Source organism: Pelodiscus sinensis, chromosome 2, assembly GCF_052426305.1.
Source record: "Pelodiscus sinensis isolate ZL-2025 chromosome 2, ASM5242630v1, whole genome shotgun sequence".
NCBI lineage: Eukaryota > Metazoa > Chordata > Testudines > Trionychidae > Pelodiscus > Pelodiscus sinensis.
In genome coordinates, this window is record NC_143053.1 from 84,368,436 (window position 1) to 84,376,924 (window position 8,489).

Sequence of the window (8,489 nt, forward strand, 5' to 3'; positions counted from 1 at the left end):
GGCTCAGGTTAGCCACTTAGGTCCACGTCTATACTTACCCATGGATTGGCACTCTGGAGATCGATCTTCTGGTGTTTGACTTAATGGGTCTAGTAAAGACCTGCTAAATCAAATGCTGAGGGCACCCTCATCAGCACCGGTACTCCTACTCCTTATGAGAAGTAAGGGAAGTTGACAGTAGCATTTCTCCCATCGACCTCTCACTGTGAGGATGGCACCAAAGTTTGAATCAAGATACGTTGACATCAGCTATTCAATTAAGGTAGCTAGGGTTGCATATTTTGATTCAAACTTCTGGGTAAGTATAGATGTGGCCTTGTATACAGACCCAAAGGGTCTGGGTGGGTTTGTATTCAGGTGGTTAGTGAAGATGCTAGCTGATGTAACCCCACTATACTGATATTTTTTAGCACACTAACTCAAGTGGATCTAGCACATGCCTTTCTACTCAAACTGGGAAACCTGTTCCCCATCTCAGTGCAGGCATACCCAAAAAATCACCAATCTTAATCTTGGTGTTCCACTTTTACTGAAAACTGGCACTGTACATCAGCAGAGGAGCGTTTGATGTATTCTAGGCTGGGATGAACAAATACTGAAAGAAATACTGCTAGTAATTTTGGGAAAATATAATATTACAAATAGATATCAGGATTTTTTGGTTAATCAACAGAATAATTGTATTTAAAACAAAGAATATCTTGGGCTTTATGGTATTTCCTGTTCTCAGAGTACACATAGGAAAAGCTTTTGGGAAATTGGATGGTTTTACACAAGGACTGTAAGAACAGATTAAGATTTTCAGAAAGGTGTTCACCGAGTGTGCATATAGTCTCTCTCTCTCCCTCTCTCTCTCCCAAACACACACACACACACACACACACACACACACACACACACACACACACACACACACACACACACACCACTCCATCATGCATCTTCTTGAAATCAAATGTCTGTCCCACACTTCATACTGCTGGCCAGCATTCAGATTTGTTGCCTTCAGCTTGCTATGCAAATCAGCTTTAATAATGTGAGTATGTCCCAGGAAGTGAGTTTGCAACAGTCATGCAACAGTAAGTCTCTGAATCACTCCTCTCCACATATCCATGCACAAAATGGTGGGATATTATTGTGAAGTTAACTCACTAAAGACACAAATCTTCTATTACATAGGGCAAATCAGAAACATTAAGGTTAATGAATTTTCAAAGATATGTATAATTGATTTAAGTGGCAGCCAAATCCAGTACTTATGAGGAAACAAAGCAGCAGCATTTCTGATGAATTGAAGGAGAGCAGTGACAGGATGGTAAATGAGGAATGATCATGAGGGGGGTCTTAGACTGTAGGAAAACCTGAATAGATATCACTTCTCACTGCCAAACAATGTGGCATTTACGAACCCCTATCATATCTTCCTACAGAATAGAGCTCTACTTAAGGCTCATGAAATGAATGGCACCTTTTCCTTTTCAGCGATAATGTTGTGACTGCTCACATGCATTGAGGATCCCTAAAATAGAGTAAATGGAGCCAGGGGCTTCTTATTTAGCAGACATATTATTCATGAACACATGTGCATGTGAGGAGAATGGCTGAGCACATGTCTCAGGCTGCATAAATCCAAGCACAGGGCATTTCAAAGAAGAAAGGCAGCCAGAGTTTTAAAAGTGTAGGTTCTGCTTTGTAGCAGCAATGCGTGTACTTTCATTTCAGCAGACATACACTAGAAACTGTTCTTTATTTAAAGTTATTTTGGCTGACTTTTTGAACTAAATCTGCATTTTAAAAGTGTGTATCATACTTGCCTACATTCTCCAGCCTTAAAATTTACCATTTAATTGTATAATTGTATACAAGTTTTCATTGGAAGACTAATGATTTAAAAGTCTCTTTCACGCATTTGCATATTCATGGGTGCTAAATAATGTATTGTGCTATTTAGCAAAATTTTTATTTTTACACAATTAGGTTATGTCTAGACTGCAGAGTTTTTCCGAGATACCTGCAGTATCCCGGAAAAGCTCTGCCGCATCCAAGGAATGTGGCTGCTTTTCCGAAAAAAAGTCAGAAAAGTGGACACATTTTTTTTTGGCATCCCTGTAAACCTAATTTTACGTGGAAGAAGGGTTTTCCAAAAGAGGGTTTTTTCCTGAAATTTGGCCCCATGTAGGCGGGGCAAATTTTGGAGAAGACTCTTTTGGAAGTAAATTAGAAAAAGATATGCAATTTGCATACTGCAAATTGTGTTTCTTTTTCTGATTTATCTTTGTAGTGTAGACATAGCCAGACTCTAATAAAGTCTGGATATAGCAAATTAATAAAATATTACTAGCATTTATTAAAAGTTACTAAAATGAAATTTATGTCAACAACTAAAAGCCCTAGTGCAATTTCAAACTGGGATGCAAGTGTGAGAAAAGGAGACTTGTTTAGTCTCCTAGGACACTTGTTGGTTAAGTGCTTATGGACATCTTATTAGGCACATTTTTAACAGAGGAAGAATGTATTGCACAAATGTGAGTAGTAGAATGTGTACTGTAAAATTGTGACTGGCTAAAATTGTTTAAAGTAAAAGAACTAAAAATGAATCTAGACACTGAAAGTGAGGAATCAATATAGCTCCTTGCAGAATATATTTATTATAGATAAATTTGAATAGTCCACAATGGCAGAGTTCTGAATCTTTATTTTTGGTAAATTGTATAGTTGGTGCAATGCTATATTTAAGATTTGAACATTCTTGTAGAATGTATTAAATTGAGAAACTTAATTTGCTTCTAGTTAATCTTATTGAAACAGTTGTGGGAATGAGTTTAAGAATAGAATATGTGCTTAAGCCTCAATCATCAACAAAAATAGATTGCTTTAAAAATTGCTTGAACTAGTGAATCCCTAATGCAAGCTGGATGCTTCATTTCTAGTGAGCATATTTCAAACAGAACAAGAAAATTCACAGCAGTCTTTTAAAAATATATAATGTTGATACAACTAACACAGTCGTGGTCATCTTGCTTGGTTAGTGAACACAACCACCATGGCCTTTTTTTATATGTGAATGGACATGTTCTTTTAATTTTATATAGCTATAACTGCTTAAGATCCTTAATTGTTGAAGGGAAGTTCTACTCTGAAAATGGCATTGTGTATCAGAAGTGTTCAGTTTAAAAGCAAAAAGATTTTTTGTCTCTCAGCTGCCCACACTACAAGCTGATCCCTTAGACTACTTACTCAATTTTACTCTCACCTACTAATACACATTAAAACTAAAAACTGTCTTATCTTCACTATAATTTTTTACTTTGTGTTAGTTATCATTTGTTTGCTAACACATGCTAGAAACACATTTTTCCCTAGTGTGGATTTACCTGAGGTCATTTTCCCTTATTGTATAATGATGTAAATTAATGTCTGATTGGTTGCCTATTATTTCCTTTAGGAGTCTTTCAAGTCTGGTCAACTTAAGATGATACATAGAAAAGTATGTAGGTGAATCCTGTCTATAGGAGAATTCTCCCGCCCCTCCCCACCCCCCACTCCATCAAAAGGAGATGAACCTTTCTGATGCACAAGGAAAAATATCAGCAAATTACCACCTTTAGGGAAAGAGGCCTGGCTATTTTAGAAAGCCAGCAGAAAATTAAGCTTCTTCATGAGGTCTCTCAGTAATTCAGACTGATTATTTACAAATAAGGTCACAACAGACAATAAAGCAAATAAGATTATGTACATGTAGAGTACTCCTTCAATCAGTGAAGAGTAGGTCTGTGCACAACAGCAGCTACACTCTTAGGTGACTGTCCCCTTTTCAAGGGCTGTTGAAAACTGGGAGAAGCTGACCTGCTTCCTCTCTGTAAATCCCTTTGGGTACTACTCACAGGAAAGGAAATCATAACCAGGAAGGCCTTTTTTGGGATAACAAATGCATATCCCCATTCACAGAGACCATTTACTGTTTTCAGCAGCTGCTCTGAATTAGAAAAATAAGACCAAATCTGTAGCATTACTACATTAAAGAGGCACCTTACAAACAGTACAGTGTTTGTAATACAGTACACCGCTTCCTGCCTCTCATATTTGTGCATTCCTACAAAAGAAATATGTGGGCAGAACATGGCTCATCTTATTTCTTCAGACAGAAAATTCCAAGATCTCTTGTAGACAAAGGTTGAAAGAATCTTGAAAATTGCTACTTCAAAGATTGATGAGGTTGGATGAGAGCAATACAGAGCTCACCTGCCTGGACTTCTTAGACTGATGGATCCTGAAGCAGTGTATTGCTAAGGTCAAACTATTCATTTCTGCCAGCACTGACACAGAAGCTGCTGCAATTATAATCGCTGAAACTATAATACATAGTATTCTGTACAAGTTTATAAACTACTAGAGAAAGTGTATCCTGATGTAAGGCTGGTTGTTTTGAAGCAACTTATTTCATCCTTTCAAACTATCTATCTATCTATCTGATTAATATATATCTATATATATGAATGATTAACTTTTAGTTTGAAAGGAACTTTGATTTGAATATTTGTACTCTTAAAGGAGCCCAAGTCAACAAGAACAAGTATATGTAGATGAATTTATTTCCCATTAATGTTGCTAGACAAACCACTGGAAAATGAAGTATCATTTATCCATAGAACAAGTACTGCAGACGTTAGCCAAGCAATTTTTTCTAGAAGAACAATTCTCATTCCTGACCTGGAGTGACTAACTGTAGAGGTAAGAAGCTTCAGGGGGTAGCCGAGTTAGTCTGTACAGGATAAACTTTAAAAACAAGTGGTCTGGTAGCACTTTATAGACTAACAAAACATGTAGATGGTACCATGAGCTTTCGTTGGCACAGCCCACTTCTTCAGATGACCGGAGTTTTGAGTTTAGGATGAGCAGACCCAAAATAAATAGGGGAGAAGGGAGAGGGGGGAAGGAAAAAAAGAATGGGGGCGGGAACCAAGGAGCAGAGGGTATGGAAATATCAAAGGGAAAAACAGGAAGGCAGAACTGGCAATCAGTAAGCACCTGAAGATTGGATAGTTAAAATGAAGCAGATAAGAATCAAAGGCAATAGATAGGAAGGGTACTAACACAGGAATCTACACAAAGAGCTCTTTGCACCTTCATTGAATGTTAGGTTGAAAATGTCCCAACCATCCCTCATCACGATTGAGGCCATCAGCATGAGAACTGAAATTGTGGATGAATTGTAATTCCAACGCCTCTCTGTGTATTTGGCCTAGTAGAATTGGTTTGTGACAAGACAGCCACTTGAAGATCTTTTAAACATTGATTAGGTAGATTGAAGTGTTCCCCAACAGGTTTCTGTATGTTCCCTTTACGTATATCTGATTTGTGTCCATTGATTCTTTCCCATAAGGACTGTCCAGTTTGTTAAATATATATAGCAGTGGGGCATTGCTGGCATTTGATGGCATAGATCAAATTACTGGATGTGCAGTCAAATGACCTTTTGATTTGGTAGCTTATGTTGTTTTCGTAATTTCATAATGAATTCATCACTGGAGCCAACAACATAAGCTACCAAATCAAAAGGTCATTTGACTGCACATCCAGTAATTTGAGCTATGCCATCAAATGCCAGCAATAGTAGACTAATGCTGACCACACCTTAATCTTCTTAATTTAATTGTATATATCAGATACTTGTCTGGGATTGCCTGTTTAACCACTCAACCACACAAAACCCATTGTAACACAACCTTTATGTCACACCATGCCAAGCTTGTAGGGTTTGCAACACCTTCTCTTATGATCAGTAGAAATGTTTCTATACAATGGGTTTTGTCAGTCCTGAGCAAAGAAGTCATAACCCTACCCTGTGCGTGCTTTTAGATCGTACATACATCCTCGTGTATTGGCTTCTTTCTTCCTTTGTATGAACTGACTAGAATACCGGAGGAGCATTTATAACCATAACGGACTTTGCATGATAACTAGAATGTGTCTAGTACATGATCTACCCTGCTACTGCTATCCTGAAGGGTCAAACTTCCTTTGGAGATAAGATAGTTCTAGCTGTGTCATGCTATGGAATTAAGACTTAGGATTCAGAATCTTACAAAAGGGTATCTTCAGAAGAAAAAGTTACTAGTATGTAATTCTCTTTGTTTTTCACTATCCTAAGGGCTTGGGTGGTGGTCTGGAGACAGAGTTTAGGATTGAGAGCAATCACCGCACACATAAGTAACCAACAAAAAACATCATTTAGAATCATGTCATATATGACTATACACCCAGACTTCAACTTCTGCATTTTTTAAATTAGACAGGATTATGATTATTCAGATCGTAAACTATTTAAGGATGCAGTGGCTATCTCTTCAATTGCATTTTAATGTCACTCCTAAAATTCCTTTGGTACAGGTCACACTCACAATCTGCAGTATTGTCATACAAGGGGGCAATGCTAGTAGCTTTAATCAGTTTGGGTGCATTCTACATAGAACTGTAACTCAAAATAAGATACGCAATTTAAGCTACGCAAATTGCGTATCTTATTTCAATGCTATTTCAAAATAGCTTATTTTGTCATTTGGAGCTGTCTACACAGTGCCAAATTTTGAAATAAAGCACTGTTCTGAAACATCTCTTACTCCTGATAGAAAGAGGCTTACAGGGACATCGGAATAACGAGCCCGAAATAACGGGCTTGCTGTGAAGATGTCAGATAGCTATTTCAGGATACTCCAGTATCCCAAAATAGAGTAGACATAGTGCAGTATAGACATAGCCTTTATGAACTGTGCTAGTGACAGGGTTATTGTTGCAAGAAAATGGTGCTGAGCAGTGAATACCCTGAAGTAAAAGTCCAAGCAAATTAGAAGTTATAGAAATATATTTGTACAATGATCCTCTTTTATAGCCTTCTAATTTGATCTAACAAAAAGGCTAATTCACTCATTGGCATGAGTTAAAGTAGTCAAAACTGGTGTGATCCAGAACACAAAGGTCCTTTGCCCATGCCATCTTTGCATGGCACTGAGAGAATGGCATAGAGTAGCTACATCACCAGCGGGTGTCCACTGCAATGTAGGACTTCCAAGTACCTGTCTGAAATGGCTTTACAGTCCCGGTACATAGACACTATGAGCCAGGCTCTTTGCCAAAATGATTAGCAAGTCAACCAATGCAGTGAACCATAGTCAATTTCTTTTTTAAAAATGGAAAATGTTATAAAAATAATCTCCTCTCATTTTGAATTAGCTGCTCCCTTCCCTGGCACCTTGTATAATCATGTATATCCATCTTCATGAATTAATAGTGGGTATAAAATACGATCACCTCAATTTTACAATTTTACACAGGTGTGAACAAAACACAAGGAGAAAGTCAGTGAAGAATAAGGCCCTTTTTTGAACACTGAAAGTTGCCCCTCATTTACAGTCTAAATTACACAATTTATAATCTAATATAAATTAATGCTGTGGAGTAACTTATTCATTACTTGCAAAGCTGAGATTTTTTTAACATGAACAAAGTGACTCTATTGCTGCCTACAGCAATAAATCATATTATTTATTAAATCATATTATTTATTTTCTGGAACCAATGGCTACTGGATGTTTTTACTTTAGACATTAAGCTTAAGGAAATCACTGTATAACCATTTCCAGTTACACAAACAATCTATATGCACTGTGAAAGACACATAAATGAAAAAGTACCAGCTCATACATCATAATAAGATACATTTTCTTCTCCTAGGACAGAAGAAACTCCTATTTTAAAGCAAACATGGAAATTGTGTTGTAGCACAGCTAAGATAAGAAAGATTTCCCAACCTTCTTATAGAACTGTAACATTTTTGTATCTAAAGTACAAATAATATCCAGACTGATTTGTAGTAAGAAAACTAATCAAGAATGTAATTCATACATGCTCTTTCCCCTCTCATTGTAAGATAATGTCAAACTCCCATGATTGATTTCTAACCTCTTAGATATCCCTATTCATTATCCTATCTATAATACAACACCAGTTGTAAGGGAACATGAGCAAAGGAATTACTGACTTTTCTTACTGACTGTTTGAAACAGAATTGTTGCATAAAACAATTTCCTATTTATGGTATGTGAGAAAAAAAGTTGTGTAGCACAGGAGATATCAATGGAAGATTTGTTGTCAGTTTATTACCATCCTTTGGGGAAAAAATTGTTTTCATTATTTTATCTCTTGCTTCAGTACTCCAGTCCCATGGTGCATTTTTACAATGCTGTGTTTAATAGTGAGAGACATCTGGACTGTCAGATAAAAGGAGTATGAAGGGTATGCGACAATAAACAGAGTCTGGTTCAGTTGAGACAAACAACTTGTTTCCTTGGTTTTCTTTCCAATCCAAAACAGTCTGGGGGGATGTATCTAATTAGCTTGAAATATAAGGCTAATATTTTGATTGTTGAAAATAGATAATTTCTCAAAATACTAAGTCTTTCAATTGTCAGTCAGATTCAACCAATCAGGCT